Source organism: Rutidosis leptorrhynchoides, chromosome 2 (assembly GCF_046630445.1).
Source record: "Rutidosis leptorrhynchoides isolate AG116_Rl617_1_P2 chromosome 2, CSIRO_AGI_Rlap_v1, whole genome shotgun sequence".
Lineage (NCBI taxonomy): Eukaryota > Viridiplantae > Streptophyta > Magnoliopsida > Asterales > Asteraceae > Rutidosis > Rutidosis leptorrhynchoides.
The window spans coordinates 444,852,083-444,872,021 of record NC_092334.1 but is presented as its reverse complement, the minus strand read 5'-3'; positions in this window follow the sequence as shown (position 1 = coordinate 444,872,021).

Genomic DNA, 19,939 nt, shown 5'->3' with positions numbered 1-19,939 from the left:
TGCAACTCTTGCATTTCGGAAGGTGCGAGTCGATAAGGTGCGCGAGCTACAGGTGCAGCTCCTGGCACTAAATCGATCTGAAACTCCACTGCCCTCGTTGGCGGTAACCCAGGCAATTCTTTCGGAAAGACATCGGGAAATTCGTTCACAATTCGTACATCATCCACGCTCCTCACCTCGGTCTCTAATGTTTTCACATGTGCTAAAACAGCAAGACGTCCTTTCTTCATGATCTTTTGTGCTTTCATGCAACTAATGAGGTTCAGCTTCGAGTTACATCTCTCTCCGTAAATAATCAGTGGCTCACCATCTCCGTGTGGTATACGAATAGCTTTATCTCCACAGATAATGTCGGCCCTTACTTTGGTCAACCAGTCCATACCGACAATCACATCAAAACTTCCCAATTTGATGGGTATCAAGTCAATCTCAAAATCCACACCAGCTATGTTGATAATACTTCCTCGGCTAATTTGGTCAACTTTCTCAAGTTTTCCATTGGCTACCTCAACAAGTATACTCTCCTTTAAAGGAACTAACGACCAATTTATCTTAGAGCAAAAGTGTCTACATACATAACTCCTATCGGCACCAGTATGAAATAGGACAGAAGCTAATAGATTGTTGATAGTGAATATACCTGTAACCAAGTCGGGGTTCTCACGGGCATCCCTTGCGTTTACGTTGAAATCTCTTCCACGCACTGGCCCACCGTCCTTTCTCTTGTTGGGACATTCATTCCTGAAGTGGCCCTGTTGTCCACACTCATAGCATTTCCTTGGTCCAGTAGGGTTTGTCTTCACAGTTGGGGTGGTGATCTTGCAGTCTTTGCCAATATGCCCAGTCCTTTTACACTTTTCACAGACCACGTTGCAGTACCCGGTGTGATGCTTGTAGCATCTCTTGCACTGCGGGAGACTACCCTTGTAGTTAGGGTTTGAGCGAGGGTTCGGGTTGGACTTGTTTCCCTTGAAACTTTCATGCCTCTTAGCTGGGTTTTGATCAAAGACCCTTCCCTTGTTGCTGTCCCACTTACGTTTGTCATTACTAGATCCCGATTCGGATTTCCCCTTTTCTGGTTCTTTGCTGGTAATTTAGTTCATCAGGGTGTGCGCCATGCGCATAGCTTCTGGGACATCAGCTGGTTTTGAAGAGGTGACATTTCCCTGAATGGACTTGGGAAGTCCCCACAAATACCGTTACATTCGCTTAAATTCCGGGGTAACCATCGTGGGACACATCAAATCTAATTCCAGGTACCTTCGGTTATAACCATCAAGATCGTTTCCCACAACCTTCAACTCCCAAAACTCAGCTTCCATTTTCTGAATCTCCGTTCTGGGGCAGTACTCCTCGATCATAGCCCCCTTAAATTTCTCCCACGGTGTAGCATAGGCCTCGTCAATTCCCTTAGCCTGAGCAAGCGTGTTCCACTAGGTTAAAGCGCCGTCTGACAGTGCACAGGATGCATACTTAGTCTTGTTCATTTCTGAGCAGTTGCTCACACGGAACACAACTTCCAATTTCTTAAACCACCTCGTCAGTCCAACCGGCCCCTCAGTACCACTGAAATTGTGGGGCTTGCAGCTTTGGAATTCCTTATAGGTACACCCGTTATGATTGTTCTGGTTAACAGGTGGAGCTTGGGGGTTGACATTCGCAATTGCTGCGGCTATTCGTTCAATTATCATCTCCTCAATCTGTGCTACTGTGGGCGTTGATCTTCCATTTGCCATTGATCTTCGAAATAGAAATTTCGACTTAAGTCAAAATCCAGCATTCAATAAATAGTAATACGGTATATGGTAACCAACATGGAATCAACACAACACATGCTAATTAAGTAATGCAACTAGATACAGATACCACAAAATCATCATATAGTAACGTAAATAGAACACCGTACAGAAATTAAACAACATAAAGTTCCATTCATTAATAAGAAAGTTGCATACATCCGCATACGGTTCGTACAATAAATGAGTAAAACATGAAACTACAAACGAGATTACATAATGAAATCTAATACATTAGCCCTATGGTGACGGTGGGTAAAGGATGCCTATCATGTGGGACACCTGGTCCTCGAGCTCAGTTACCCGAGCACGAAGGATATGCACTTCCCTCGTCAGTTCCTCGATGACGGGGGATGCTGGTGGGGCAAGCGATGCAGATGGTACATGTGGAGCTGGTGGTGCAGATGATGCTGGTGGAGCTGGTGGTGCAGAAGGTCCAGCACCCGAAGTAGACGGTGCGTAACGAGAAGCCTTACGCACGAATGGATCGGCAGGGTAAGGCACAACCCGCTTACGGGCGGTAACCCTAACCAACTGTCCGCGTGCGTCCACGAATGATCTACCTCCGTTAACCCCTGGAATAACAGTACTATCGAAACGATACCGCTTCTTCGGCGGGGTAGAGGGCGGCTGCACGGGCGTCTCCTCAGGGTCCTCATCAGAATCCTCGTCGAAATCCTCCTCGCTGAAGTCATCGGATGATGAATCGTCTCAATCATCTAAAGGTGGATGTGCCTCACCGGTAGTCATAAGTCGGTATCTGCCAGGCGGGATCGGCACGACACGTCCATCAGGAAGGCGTCTAGCCCAATGTCCATGCTCATTACGGAAAGGACCGTCCACATTTCTCCCAGGAATCACAGCACCACCCGAATGGTGCTGTGGCTCCGGGTGTGACGACCCGGAAATTTCCGACCAAATTTAAACTTAATCTTTATAAGTTTCGACACGATAAGCAAAATCTGTAATGATAAGTCTCAAAAATTTTGAACTGTTTCATATATTCAAATGAACTTCAACCATTCCCGACGATTCACGAACCACTATTTGTAAATAAATACATATATATTTAAATATAAGAATATATAATAATAATTTGAAATATAATTTAAAATAATATACGATTTAAATGTTATCACTAAACATGTAAAATAATGTACGATGTGGTGAATACTATTATTTTATACATATATGAAAATTACTTGTAAATATATAATGTTAGATTTTAATTTACTTGTTTAAATAATATATTTATTATTGTAAATAAACGTTTTATTTAAAATGTATTTATATATATATAGAGGGTATAAATGAGTTCGAGCTTAATTTTGTCAAGGTTAATAACACTCTTTTGTAATTCGATCGATATTAAACAAGTTAAAATAAGAAATTATGAAAGTTTAATAATAAACGTTGGTCTATAATTAAGTTATATAAAACTTTTAACTTACTAAAATTATATTTAAATACTTTAAGTTAAGTGTTAATACTCCGTATACCTTACTTAGGATTGATCCCTAATAACAATTTCACTTTTTAAGATTTGTTTTACACAAGTAGGCAGTAAGAAAACAATCAATACTCACGATCCAAAACAAAACAAAGAAACAAGTGGATAGATTTCTTTCATATCTTCATAATAATATATACATAGGATTTGAAATTTTGCATAAATATATCCCTAACTTTATGTCAATAACAGGAAGCCACCATCTACCACTTTCTTGCATTGTTAATTTGAAGATTCGAAAAAAAATAATCAAAAACTATCACAACACCCACTTTATGCTTTAACCTTTATCACAATTATCAATTTTAACTTGTCTAATTTTTGTCTAGTACAACACACACTACAATCATCTCTTTTATATATATATTTTCCTCTTATTCCTTAGAGGTAAAACCACTCAATTATTGCCTTGATCCTACTCAACAACCAAACCCCATGATCACAACCATCGTCCACCACGACCTCCATTAACTATGGAATGAACTGTTATTATTCACTCTATTAACCCACGAGCTGCGCTGCCTGTACTCGTTCCTTCTCTTGTTTCTCTCATCGTTTCTTCTCAAATCACCACCACTTACTAGAACCACTACTTTCCATGCTAACCCATTTACATGTGCTTGTTTCTTGATTACCACCATCCCGTCTCTCTATAGTGTTTCTGCAGCCCACAATTCCCATTATTTTACTACTGCTCACCAAAGCTAAACCACCGTATACAATCGTGAACCACCCTTCTTCCATTCCTGTTCTCTTCTCTTCGGTCACTACATCTGCTGCTGTACCTATATGCTGTTCAATTTCTATTGTTACACTTGTTTCTACTGTTGCTCGTTTCAGTCTTACATCATACCTGCTGCACAACTACCTTTTAACTCTAAAACCCAATGAAAAACCACCACCACTTTTCAAAACAAGCACAACCTGTTGTACCTACTACTGCTGCAACTCCTCATTATGTGCTACTACTTTTGCTCGTTGACCCTGTTCAAACTAAACCCAATAACACCACAACAGTCGACTGGTTACTACCACTCGTTCACTACTCCTCATGTTTCTGTTTTCCCTGTCAAGATCACCACTATAACTGCTATACTCATTCCTGTCTTTCTGTTAAAACCATTGTAAGCCACCACTAACTTGATTACTTTGTAATTGTCGCTGCTATATGATTACTTCTGCTGCTCCCTGTTGTTGCTAATTTATGTTTCAGTTATAATCAATCGAACCAAACACATAGATTACATCACAATAAATCTGAACGAATTAATTTATAACTTACAATGAATGATGGTTGTTGATAAGAATATATTTATATAAATAAATAAGTAAATAAATAAAAAGAACACCAATTGCCTACTTGATAAATTACTGGACCGATTTCATGAACGATTGAACGATGTTGATGATGAATCAAACGACCTATTTTACTCCGATGATTGTTGATTGATCGATTGATCGATTGATCGATTGAAGAACCGAAGACCCTGAACCATGATTTATTCTGCGTATTTGTTTTTTTCCATCTCGATCTGTTTGTTGGGAGCCACAAATAAAACGCGTGATCTTTTATATTTTAGGTATAATTACAATTATTATTATTATTATTATTATTATTATTATTATTATTATTATTATTATTATTATTATTATTATTATTATTATTATTATTATTATTATTATTATTATTATTATTATTATTGTTATTATTATTATAGTTATTATCAAAATTTACATATAAAAATTTACAAAATACATTACATATGATTATATTTTAATATGTTAATATTATATAAATATATATATAATATTATCAATATTATGTATATAATATACTACATAAATACATTTATATAAGATATATTATAAATACATTATAAAATATTGATATAATATTAATTAAAGTATATTATAAATATTAATACATATATAACATTTATATAAGATATATCACAATTGAGAATCCGGAGGATATTCAGGGACAATTCAGAGATCCTGAACCACTAATCATTCCTCTTGAACCACAAATTACTCAACCAGAGATTGTCGAGGAAGAAACCATTAAGTCAGAATCCTCTAGTGATTCAGATTCAACAAATTCAATCATGAAAAATCTGGAACCTCTAAGTATGAAAGACCGAATAAGAGCTAAACGCACTGGCCAAGGTCACGCAATTACTCAACCAGACATTAATGCACCAGATTATGAAATCAAAGGACAAATCCTACACATGGTAACTAATCAATGCCAATTTAGTGGTGCGCCGAAGGAAGATCCAAACGAACATCTTCGTACCTTTAATAGGATCTGTACTGTATTCAAAATCAGAGAAGTTGAGGATGAACAGATCTATCTCATGTTATTTCCCTGGACTTTAAAGGGAGAAGCCAAAGATTGGTTAGAATCGTTACCTGAAGGGGCGATTGATACATGGGATGTCTTAGTTGAAAAATTTCTTAAACAATTCTTTCCGGCGTCTAAAGTCGTGAGACTTCAAGGAGAAATACGTTCACACAAAAGCCAAATGAAACTCTATATGAGGCATGGACAAGATTTGGAAAGTTGTTAAGAGGATATCCGCAACATGGTTTAGACACTTATCAAATAGTACAAATATTCTACCAAGGATGCGACATCACTACACGAAAAGACATCGATATAGCAGCTGGTGGTTCCATTATGAAGAAAATCGCAATTGAAGCTTACAAAATTATTGATAACACTGCTTCCCACTCACATGAGTGGCATCAAGAAAAAGATATCGTTAGATCATCTAAAGCGGCTAGAGCCAATTCTAGCCATGACTTTGATTCCATGTCTGCTAAGATAGATGCTTTCGAGAGACGAATGGAAAAGATGACTAAGGATATTCACTCTATACGAATTAGTTGTGAGCAGTGTGGAGGACCACATTTGACAAAAGATTATCTCAGTATTGAACAAACAATGGAACAAAGAGAGAATGTTTCATACATGAACCAAAGGCCTGGAAATAATTATCAGAATAATTATCAACCGCCAAGACCAAACTACAATCAGAATTATAACCGAAATGTTCCATACAACAACCAACAAGGTCCTAGCAATAAACAAGTATCTAATAATACTTACAATCAGCAAAGACATATTTTTAAAAATAAACCACCACAAACCAATGATAAAAAGCCAAATTTAGAAGACATGATGTCGAAGCTAGTTGAATCTCAAACTCAATTTTTCACATCTCAGAAACAAACGAATGAACAAAATGCTCAAGCATTTAGAAATCAACAAGCTTCTATCCAAAATCTGGAACAAAAAGTAAGCAACCTAGCAAGGTTGATAGGTGAAAGAAAATCGGGAACTTTACCTAGCGATACAAATGCTAACCCCCGGAATGAAACAGCTAAAGCCATTACCACGAGAAGTGGTATTACACTTAACCCACCTGAAATACCTGTAATCTCTGATGACTCTATTTCTACTACACAAGAACCACAACCTGAGCAAGATAAGGAAACAGAACCAGTAGTTGAAAAGGTTAATGAAGATAACACAGCTAAGGCAAAACCTTATGTTAAACCATACGAACTACCGCTTCCTTACCCAAGTAAAATGAGAAAAGAAAGACTTGAAGACGAGCAATTCAAATTCTTGGATATGTTTAAACAAATAAATATAAATCTTCCTTTCATTGATGTGATTTCAGGATTGCCAAGATATGCTAAATTCTTGAAAGATCTAATCACAAATAGAAAGAAAATGGAAGAACTTTTGGCTGTTACTATGAATGCTAATTGTTCTGCAGTACCGTTGAATAAGATACCAGAAAAACTCTCAGATCCAGGAATTTTCACAATTCCCTGTTTTCTGGGTAGTCTTAGTTCAATAGAAGCATTGGCAGACTTAGGTGCTAGTATAAATTTAATGCCATATTCATTATACACTAAACTAGACCTTGGAGAATTGAAACCAACATAAATAAGCATACAACTAGCCGATCGATCAGTAAAATATCCTAGAGGGATAATGGAGAACATGCTAGTTAAAGTTGGTACTTTAGTATTTTCAGTAGATTTTGTTATTCTGGACATGGAAGAAGATTCTCGAGTTCCTCTTATATTAGGAAGACAATTTTTAAACACGGCTAAAGCAATAATAGACGTGTTCGGTAAGAAACTTTGGTAAAATTTAATCATTTTTCTACGCTAATCACCCTCAATAATTTAAATTGTTACTGATTTCTTGCAAATGAGGGCATTGCAAGATCTTAAGTGTGGGAAGGGGTTAAATTCTTTCGGATTTTTAAATTTTTTTTTAATTTAAACACTTGGTTACCATTAAAAATACTAGTAACGCAGTAGTTGTATTAGAATCTAGTGCTCTCTGATAATAAAGAACAGCCCTAGTCTTATATACTGACTACCCAATTCTAGTAAAATTTTTCAAAATTTTCAACTAAATGAACTCAAAATCATGTTTATACATATTTATGAATGATAAAACTAGGTGTTAACACCGAAATTATTGTTACCTCGGAAAGGACATAAATTGAGAAACAACCCAAAATGCTTGAATTCATTTAAAATGGAACAATGGAAAATAAAAAAATAAAGAAAGGAAAATAAAAGCCAAGTGTGGGAAAAATTTACCAAGTTATTTAAAATATATATCACATATTTGAGTACAAATAATTGAAGATACTTTTGTTTGGGACAAATTTTATCAGTTTTACCCGATTTCTTATAATATATTTGAAAGAAATGTGCCACTTGATTTAAAAGGAAGTAAAGTCTTCCGAGAAAAAGACACGTGCTTCTTGATTTAGGTCAGGAAGTTGTCGTCCAGACCAGTTGTAGTCTACGAAAAACCTTGAAAAGTTTTCTCGAAAATCAGCTGGAAATCTACGGACCTCAGCATCAAACAGGGTCGCCAAGTGGTCAGACTTATCCTAACCATGAGAGGATCTGTCTCGTACAATGGGGGGCACCGTGCAAATTAGCTTATAAGACTAATGAATCAGATCCCCAGAAAGGATAATCTCCTTAAAAGATCAAAAATCAGCTTTTAAGCCTGATATTACTCAATCCTTGAGATCGACCTTAAAGATTGAGAATTCAAACTCATGAAATTCAATGATATCTAAACTCGAGCTTGAACGAGAAAATATTTTGATCAAATTACAAACCGATTTGTTTTTTGAAAATCCATTTTTAATGCCTTCATTACCATTGAACGTAAAATCCTAGAAATTCACCTGGAATTCAATAGGTCACCTGAACCAAATCAGGTGTCAACCGTAAGAACGGTGGTTGCATAGCATGGTCAAAGACAGGACCTTGTGCCAGACTGAAAAACTATAGGGTGATCTTTACTATTGCTCCTACCAAGGATAGTAATTGCATCCGACACGACATAGACCATAATCAAAAGCATGTCACGGGACATTGCCTTATCAGTTGCTTGTTCAACGCTTTCCTTTACAACCGGACGGTAGTTTACCGAAAGGTAATATACGGAGCTAGTATACTGGACGTGTTTCTTTCCTAATACAAGGTTAGCAAGTGGGTGACACAAAACCGTAAATTTTGAGCTAAAATTTTCAAATCTGAAACCCACAAAACCCACAAAAACAATTTGTAAACACCGGTGAAGGGTTATTCCGAAAAACTTATCTAGGGTAAAAGCTAGATTGAATTTTCAAAAAAAGATTAAATGTTTTCATAAAGACCCAATTTCCTTAAAGGATCTAAATTTTCATAGTCATGTGGGACTGTAAACCACAACGTTACTATCATTGTTCATACCGCCGTATAGAAATCACTTATGTACAAAGTGTGAAGAATAAAGAAGTGATTCTTGTAAAGCTATATTCAAGTTCTATATTGCTTGAGGACAAGCAACGCTCAAGTGTGGGAATATTTAATAATGCTAAAAACGAACATATATTTCATAGCATTATCCCTCAAGAAAGACAAGCTTTTAGTTGCAATTGTTCTATTTGCAAGTGATATTTGTTTAAATATTAATGGGTGAAGATAAAAGACAGATTCGTCGAATTGAAGACGCAAATGACCAAAAAGCTAAAAAGTACAAAGTACAATCCAAGTGGTTCAAATTATTGATGAGAAACGTCTAAAAATTACAAGAGTACAAGCCGTGAAACACAAAGTACAAGATATTAAATCGTACGAAAAGGTGTTCGATAATCCGGAACCGAGACATGAACCAATTTTCAGCGCCCGACGCAATGGACCAAAAATTACAAGTCAACTATGCCCAAGAATATAATATAATATATAATTAATTATATATATTATTATATATTATAATTATACGCAGCCCACGTTTTGGAATTAATCTATGAGGTGGATTCCAGACCTCCGCACTCGCGGAGCTTTGATGAAGAAAACCTCTGCACTCGCGGAGCTCAACAGTGAAACGTGGGCCTATAAAAGTCCGCGCATTCTGATCGATTCATTACCTCTTTCTTTCTATCTATCTATGATATATTTATATTTATATTTTATAATTTTAATTTTAATTTAAGTTTAATAATAATAAGGTTATAGTGGCGAATGTTTTAAGTTTGTAAGTCGAAATTCTGTCCGTGTAATGCTACGCTATTAATACTCATTGTAAGTTATGTTCAACCTTTTTAAATTAATGTCTAGTAGCTAAGTTATTATTATGCTTATTTAAGCCGAAGTAATCGTGATGTTGGGCTAAATATTAAAGACGGGGTTATTGGGCTTTGGACCATAATTGGGGTTTGGACAAAAGACCGACACTTGTGGAAATTAGACTATGGGCTATTAATGGGCTTTATATTTGTTTAACTGAATGATAGTTTGTTAATTTAATATAAAGATTTACAATTAGACGTAATTATAAATAACCATATACACTCGATCGGACACGATGGGTGGGATATTTATAAGTACTAATAATCGTTCATTTGACCGGACACGGGAATGGATTAATAGTCAATGGACTCATTAAAACAGGGGTGGATTACATGCAAGGACACTTGGTGTAATTGATAATAAAGTATTAAAACCTTATTACAGTTTAAATCCCCAATTAGTTAGAATATTTGAATTCGGGTATAAGGATAATTTGACGAAGACTTTCGCACTTTATATTTATGACTGATGGACTATTATGGACAAAACCGTATGGACATATCGAATAATCCAGGACAAAGGACAATTAACCCATGGTAATAAATTAAAATCAACACGTCGAACATCATGATTATGGATGTTTAAATAAGCATAATTTCTTTATTTTATATCTCATCGCACTTTTATTTTCTGTCATTCTATTTATCGCACTTTAAATTATCGTACTTTTTAATTATCGCAACTTTTATTTACTGTCATTTTATTTATCGCACTTTTAATTATCGCAATTTTATTATCATCATTTACTTTACGCTTTAAATTAAGTTATATTTATTTTTAATATTTTACATTAGGTTTTAATTGTGACTTAAGACATAAAATCGATAAACCGGTCATTAAACGGTAAAAACCCCCTTTTATAATAATAATACTACTTATATATATATATATATATATATATATATATATATATATATATATATATATATATATATATATATATATATATATATATATTTGTATATACAAATTTAGTTTTAAAATATAGCGTTAAACTTGGCTAGTTCCCTGTGGACGAACCGGACTTACTAAAAACTACACTACTGTATGATTAGGTACACTGCCTATAGTGTTGTAGCAAGGTTTAGGTATATCCACTCTCTAAATAAATAAATAACTTGTGTAAAATTGTATCGTATTTAACAGTATTTCGAAACAAAAATATAACTATTTAGTATACGCCTCACATAACATCAACAGTTTAAAATAAAGTCAAAAGACGCTCCATGTATGCATATAAACTCGACATCCAATGCAAGTATCAAAATAATGAGCGGAAGCATGTATCACATATCGTTCAAAGACCTGAGAAAAACATAGAAATCTGTCAACGAAAACGTTGGTGAAATCATAGGTTTAAGTAAGTGAGTAAGTACAAATGAACCACAAGATTTATATCATTTCAATGATAGTAAACCATTCCAAAAATTGTTATCACGAGCACCCAATTATCAAGGCTTAACTTTCCTTCCATAGAACCCCATCATAATAGTGTTAGAACATACACTGTTTCTAGAAAATATATTTCATCCGAAGTAACGGTAGCGAACCGTCCGAATGAGGGTCAAAGTTGTTCAATTAGTCCTATGGCTCGTTACGACTCAATTATATAGCATGTGAATCAAATTGTCATGTTTCATGCAAGATTGATAATGCTAAAAACGAACATATATTTCATAGCATTATCCCTCAAGAAAGACAAGCTTTTAGTTGCAACTGTTCTATTTACAAGTGATATTCGTTTAAATAATAAAAGGTGAAGACAAAAGACAGATTCGACAAATTGAAGACGCAAACGACCAAAAAGCTCAAAAGTACAAAATACAATCAAAGAGGTTCCAATTATTGATAAGAAACGTCTCGAAATTACAAGAGTACAAGATTCAAAACGTAAAGTACAAGATATTAAATTGTACGCAAGGACGTTCGAAAATCCGGAATCGGGACCAGAGTCAACTCTCAACGCTCGACGCAACGGACTAAAAATTACAAGTCAACTATGCACATAAATATAATATAATATTTAAATAATTCTTATAATTATTTATATATTATATTTATTTAATTAAAACGTCGACAAACAAGAAAACAAGAATTTTGAGCTGTCACCTACCACCATGCGATCGCATGGCCTGGAGGCACAAAAGCCATGCGATCGCATGGCCAACTTTTTCAGTTCACAGGCCTATAAATTTCGAGCTTTGGTGCACCATATATCCATATCTTTCTCTCTATCTCGTAAACATATACATATATATATATATATATATATATATATATATATATATATATATATATATATATATATATATATATATATATATATATATATATATATATTATAATTTTAATTTTAATTTTAATTCTAATAATAAGGGTATGTTAGCGAATGTTGTAAGGGTGTAAGTCGAAATTCTGTCCGTGTAACGCTACACTATTTTTAATCATTGTAAGTTATGTTCAACCTTTTTAATTTAATGTCTCGTAGATAAATTATTATTATGCTTATTTAATCCGAAGTAATCATGATGTTGGGCTAAAAATATTAAAATTAGGTAATTGGGCTTTGTACCATAATTGGGTTTAGACAAAAGAACGACACTTGTGGAAATTAGACTATGGGCTATTAATGGGCTTTATATTTGTTTAACTAAATGATAATTTGTTAATTTTAATATAAAGATTTACAATTGGACGTCCCTATAAATAACCATATACACTCGATCGGACACGATGGGCGGGGTATTTATATGTACGAATAATCGTTCATTTAACCGGACACAGGAATGGATTAATAGTCACTAGAATTATTAAAACAGGGGTGAAATTATGTACAAGGACACTTGGCATAATTGATAACAAAGTATTAAAACCTTGGGTTACACGCAGTCGATAACCTGGTGTAATTATTAAACAAAGTATTAAAATCTTGCTACAATTTAAGTCCCCAATTAGTTGGAATATTTAACTTCGGGTAATAGGATAATTTGACGAGGATACTCGCACTTTATATTTATAACTGATGGACTGTTATGGACAAAAACTAGACGGACATATTAAATAATCCAGGACAAAGGACAATTAACCCATGGGCATAAAACTAAAATCAACACGTCAAACATCATGATTACGGAAGTTTAAATAAGCATAATTCTTTTATTTCATATTTAATTTCCTTTATTTTATATTTAATTGCACTTCTAATTATCGCACTTTTATTTATTGTTATTGTATTTAATTGCACTTTTAATTATCGTACTTTTTAATATATCGCAAGTTTATTTTATCACACTTTTATTTATCGCAATTTCATTATCGTTATTTACTTTACGCTTTAAATTAAGTCTTGTATTTATTTTTAATATTTTACATTTGGTTTTAACTGCGACTTAAGTTTTTAAAATCGACAAACCGGTCATTAAACGGTAAAACCCCACCCCTCCTTATAATAATAATATTACTTATATATATATATATTTGTATTTTTATAAAATAAAACTAATATAGCGTTAAGCTTTGTTTAAAGATTTTTTCCCTGTGGAACGAACCGGACTTACTAAAAACTACACTACTGTACGATTAGGTACACTGCCTATAAGTGTTGTAGCAAGGTTTAAGTATATCCATTCTCTAAATAAATAAATATCTTGTGTAAAATTGTATCGTATTTAATAGTATTTCCTTGTAAAATTTAATAGTATTTTATACCCCTTAGCTTTAACATCAAGTATTTTTGGCGCCGCTGCCGGGGACCAAAATCTAGCTTAAAAGCCGGAAGCGCAACGCTAAATAAAAAAAAGATTTTTATTTTTAGTTTACTTTTATAAAAAATACACTTTTGTAAAAATACGTTTTAATATATTCAAAAATATAAAAAGAAAAACAAAATTATAAATATTTTTAAGAGTTTGTTAAATTTATAAGTTCTATAAAAGTTTCTTTATTTTATAAAAATATAAGTTTTTTTTAATTTATATTAATATATTACATAAATTTATAAAACAGAAATATAATACAGCAGAAAAAAAAAACACTCGAGTCCAAGTACTGTAGCAGCCCAGTGTCTGGCCCGAAACCCTAGCCCATGCGATCGCATGGCCGGGTAACTAAGAACTCATGCGATCGCATGAGCTCTGCAGACACGCCAGAATTGACTGAAATCAGCATTTATTACGGATAATAATTATTATTATTTAACTTAAAACCCTAATTAGGGTTGTATTTTTTATTATTTAGTTTTAGTTTTTATATTTAATTTGTATTATTTAGTTAAATTAGTTTAATTAGTTTTTAAAATTAATAGTTTTATAAAATAAATAATATAAAAATAATATTTTTATAAAAATTGTAATTTTTACAACTTTTAGTATATTTTTATATTTTGTTCATTTTTATTTGTTTTAGCGTAATTTTTATATTTTTTTTTTCTTTTTTCGCTCGTATTTAGTTTTAATCCATCGTTTTTGCCGTAGCTAATTTTTATTTCTAGATTTTTAGGCTTTGCCGTAAAATCTCTTAAGTGCTTTTTCTTTAGACTAAGATCTAGGTGTTTTAGAATTTTGCGACGCCTTTTAAGTTTTAGTTCCTTTTTAAGATATTGTCATTTGGGATATAGTTTTACTTGTAAGCTTTAATATTTTTAGACGCAACTTTTAGTTTTTAGTTTTTAGTTCATTTTTAAGTTTCAACGCGCTACTTTCTTATTTTTATTTTTCGACGCCTTTTACCTATGTATCAATTATCACTCCAATTAGTAATCTCAATTTGCAATTTTATTTTTAAGTTAGTGATAGTAATAAGGTTGGGTTAGTCGAGTGTTTTTAAAATTTTATAAGTCGCTCTTTTTCTTTTCTTTTTCGACCTTTTTCGACGCGCTCTTTTTCTTTCTTATTTCTCGCTATTCTAGTTTTAGGACATAGATTTTTATTCTACTTCTTATCTAAATTTCTTAAAATTACGAAATTTATTTTAAGTGGTTAAATTGATAGACATCAAAATTTTCTGGTTCGTAGTAATAGTTGGATTTGTACGTGGACCGGGTTATTGGAGCCAAACAGTACTCAATTATATTGAGACCAAACGAATCCTGCCCCTCTGCTGCATCTTTTAGCTATTCGAAACGTGGGCAAAATCAAAAAAGTCTATTAATTGGATAACTTATATAATTTTTCTTTCCTTTTAAAAACTAATAGGATATTCAGTGAATGCACCGAGCAAGACGTTCACCACCTTTTGTACGTTCACCACCTGTAACCAGATCAAGACATCTAGCAAATATTGTCGCCGTTGATTTACTTTAGAATCGTCATCCATTCGACCAAGTACTCCAATTCAAATTTCCGATAATCCATTTTTTGAACCCGACCTCACAATTGAGAATCCAGAGAATATTCAGGAACGATTCATAGATCCTGAACCATTAATTTTTCCTCCGAAACCACCAATCATTCAAACAGAGATTGTTGAGGAACGAACCATTAAATCAGAATCCTCTAGTGATTCAGATTCAACAAATTCAATCATGGAAAATCTAGAACCTTTAAGTATGGAAGACCGAATGAAAGCTAAACGCACTGGCCAAGGTCACGCAATTACTCATCCAGACATTAATGCGCCAGATTATGAAATCAAAGGACAAATTCTACATGTGGTGACTAATCAATGCCAATTTAGTGGTGCGCCGAAGGAAGATCCAAATGAACATCTTCGTACCTTTAATAGGATCTGCACATTATTTAAAATAAGAGAAGTTGAGGATGAACAGATATATCTCATGTTATTTCCCTGAACTTTAATGGGAGAAGCCAAAGATTGGTTGGAATCGTTACCTGAAGGGGTGATCGATACATGGGATGTTTTAGTTGAAAAATTTCTTAAACAATTCTTTCCAGCATCTAAAGCCGTAAGACTTCAAGGAGAAATTGTTACGTTCACACAGAAACCAAATGAAACTCTATATGAGGCTTGGACCAGATTTGGAAAGTTATTGAGAGGATGTCCGCAACATGGTTTAGACACCTGTCAAATAGTACAAATATTCTGCCAAGGATGCGACATCACTACAAGGAAAGACATAGATATAGCAGCTGGTGGTTCTATTATGAAGAAAACCGAAACTGATGCTTATAAAATTATTGATAACACTGCTTCCCACTCACATGAGTGGCATCAAGAAAAAGATATCGTTAGATCATCTAAAGCAGCTAGAGCCGATTCTAGCCATGACTTAGATTCCATTTCTGCAAAGATAGATGCTGTCGAGAGACGAATGGAAAAGATGACTAAAGATATCCACTCAATACGAATTAGTTGTGAGCAGTGTGGAGGACCACATTTGACAAAAGATTGTCTTAGTATTGAACTAACAATGGAACAAATAGAGAATATTTCTTACATAAACCAAAGGCCTGGAAATAATTATCAGAATAATTATCAACCGCCAAGACCGATTTACAATCAAAACCAGAATTATAACCGAAATATTCCATACAACAACCAACAAGGTCCTAGCAATCAACAAGTATCTAACAATACTTACAACCAGCAAAGACCTAATTTTCAAAACAAACCACCACAAACTGATGATAAAAAGACGAATTTAGAAGATATGATGACGAAGCTAGTTGAAACTCAAACGCAGTTTTTCACATCTCAGAAACAAACTAATGAACAAAATGCTCAAACATTTAGAAATCAACAAGCTTCTATTCAAAATTTGGAACAAGCAGTAAGTAACCTAGCAAGGTTAATAGGTGAAAGAAAACCGGAAAGTTTACCTAGTGATACAAATGCAAACCCCCGGAATGAAACAGCTAAAGCCATTACCACAATAAGTGGTACAACACTTAAACCACCTGAAATACCTGGAACTTCTGATGAAACTATTCCTAATCCACAAGAACCACAACCTGATCAAGATAAGGAAAAAGAACCGGTAGTTGAAAAGGTTAATGAAGATAACACAGTTAAGGCTAAACCTTATGTTAAACCATACCAACCACCACTTCCTTACCCGAGTAAAATGAAAAAAGAGAAACTTACCACAAGAAGTGCTACAACACTTAAACCACCTGAAATACCTGGAACTTCTAATGAAACTATTCCTAATCCACAAGAACCACAACCTGATCAAGATAAGGAAAAAGAACCGGTAGTTGAAAAGGTTAATGAAGATAACACAGTTAAGGCTAAACCTTATGTTAAACCATACCAACCACCACTTCCTTACCCGAGTAAAATGAAAAAAGTGAAACTTGAAGCCGAGCAATCCAAATTCTTGGATATGTTTAAAGAGATAAATGTAAATCTTCCTTTCATTGATGTGATTTCAGGAATGCCTAGATATGCTAAATTTCTGAAAGATCTAATCTCAAATAGAAAGAAAATGGAAGAACTCTCGGCTGTTACTATGAATGCTAATTGTTCAGCAGTGCTGTTGAATAAGATACCAGAAAAATTATCTGATCCAGGAAGTTTCACAATTCCATGTTTTCTGGGTAGTCTTAGTTCAATAGAAGCATTGGCAGATTTAGGTGCTAGTATAAATTTAATGCCGTATTCACTATACGCTAAACTAGACCTTATAGAATTGAAACTAACAAGAATAAGCATACAACTAGCCGATCGATCAATAAAATATCCTAGAGGGATAATGGAGAACATGCTAGTTAAAGTTGGTACTTTAGTATTTCCAGTAGATTTTGTTGTTCTGGACATGGAAGAAGATTCTCAAGTTCCTCTCATATTAGGAAGACCATTCTTAAACACGGCTAAAGCAATGATAGACGTGTTTGGTAAGAAACTGACCCTAAGTATAGAGGACGAGAGTGTTACCTTTTCAGTTGATAAAGCAATGCAACAACCGCAATCTGCAGATGATACATGTTATTTTATTCAAACTATAGATTCACATGCAGAATTGTTAGAAGAATTTCCAGAATTACAAGGAACAGGAGAATGTTCTTTAGGAGAAGGAACTGAACCAATTGATGAAGCTGAAATGTTAGCTACACTTATAGCTAATGGATATGAACCAACAACAGAAGAAATTCAAATGCTAAAAGAAGAAGACAGATATCGATATAAATCATCGATAGAAGAACCTCCGAAATTAGAGTTAAAGCCACTTCTAAACCATTTGGAATACGCTTATTTACATGGTGAATCTGAATTACCTGTAATAATATCGTCTTCTCTTACTGAAAATGAAAAATCTCAAATCATTTCTGTGTTGAAAGCTCATAAACCAGCCATTGCATGGAAGATTCATGATATTAAATGAATAAGTCCTTCGTATTGCACACATAAAATTCTTATGGAAGAAGGTCATAAAACGTATGTGCAACGCCAACGAAGACTAAATCCTAATATGCAAGATGTTGTTAAAAAAGAAATAATTAAACTGCTAGATACAGATTTAATTTATCCAATTTCTGATAGTCCATGGGTAAGCCCAGTTCAATGCGTGCCTAAGAAGGGTGGCATGACTGTCATTACAAATGAGAAAAATGAGCTTATTCCTACAAGGACTGTAACATGATGGCGTGTATGTATTGATTATAGAAAATTAAATGACGCCACCAGAAAAGATCACTTTCCCTTACCTTTTATTAATCAAATGTTGGAAAGATTAGCCGGAAATAGTTACTATTGTTTTCTTGATGGATTTTCCGAATATTTTCAAATTTCAATAGCACCCGAAGACCAAGAAAAAACCACATTCACGTGCCCTTATGGTACTTTTGCTTACAAACGCATGCCATTTGGACTTTGCAACGCCCCTGCAACCTTTCAAAGGTGCATGATGGCGATTTTTCACGACATGATAGAAGAATGCATGGAAGTTTTCATGGATGACTTTTCAGTCTTCGGTGATACATTTGAAACATGTCTAGTTAATCTTGAACGAATGTTTATTAGATGCGAACAATCAAATCTAGTACTTAATTGGGAGAAATGCCATTTCATGGTTAAAGAAGGCATCGTTCTTGGACATAAAATTTCAAAGGAAGGAATTGAAGTGGATAGAGCTAAAGTAGATGTAATTGCTAAACTTCCACATCCCACCAATGTTAGAGGAGTTAGGAGTTTTCTAGGTCATGCCGGTTTTTACCGACGTTTCATAAAAGATTTTTCTAAAATTGCCACTCCTATGAATAAACTCCTAGAAAAGGATGCTCCATTCATCTTTTCAGATGAATGCATCAAATCTTTTAATATTCTTAAAGAGAAACTCACTAATGCGCCGATCATGATAACACCAAATTGGAATCTACTGTTTGAACTTATGTGCGATGCAAGTGATTTTGCAATGGGAGCCGTTTTAGGACAAAGGATTGAAAAACGATTTCAACCTATATATTATGCTAGTAAGACGTTATAAGGAGCACAAACGAATTACACAACTACTGAAAAAGAACTCCTTGCTATTGTCTTTACTTTTGACAAATTTCGTTCATATCTCGTTCTAGCAAAAACGGTGGTCTATACCGACCATTCTGCTCTTAGATACCTATTTTCGAAACAAGATGCTAAACCACGATTAATCTGTTGGATCTTACTCTTACAAGAATTCGATATTGAAATCCGAGATAAAAGAGGAGCAGAAAATCTCGCCGCTGCTCATCTTTCTCGTCTTGAAAATGCCGAATTAGAAGTTCTAAATGAATCGGCCATACAAGACAACTTTCCTGATGAATATCTATTGAAGATAGATTATAATGAAATACCATGGTTTGCAGACTATGCAAACTACTTAGTATGTGGATTCCTTGAAAAAGGATTATCGTACCAAAAACAAAAGAAATTCTTCAGTGATATAAAACACTATTTTTGGGAAGATCCACATTTGTTTAAAAGTTGTCCAGATGGAATAATACGCCGATGTGTATTCGGAGATGAAGCTAGTAAAATTTTAAACCATTGTCACACAGGACCAACAGGAGGGCATTATGGGCCTCAACTAACA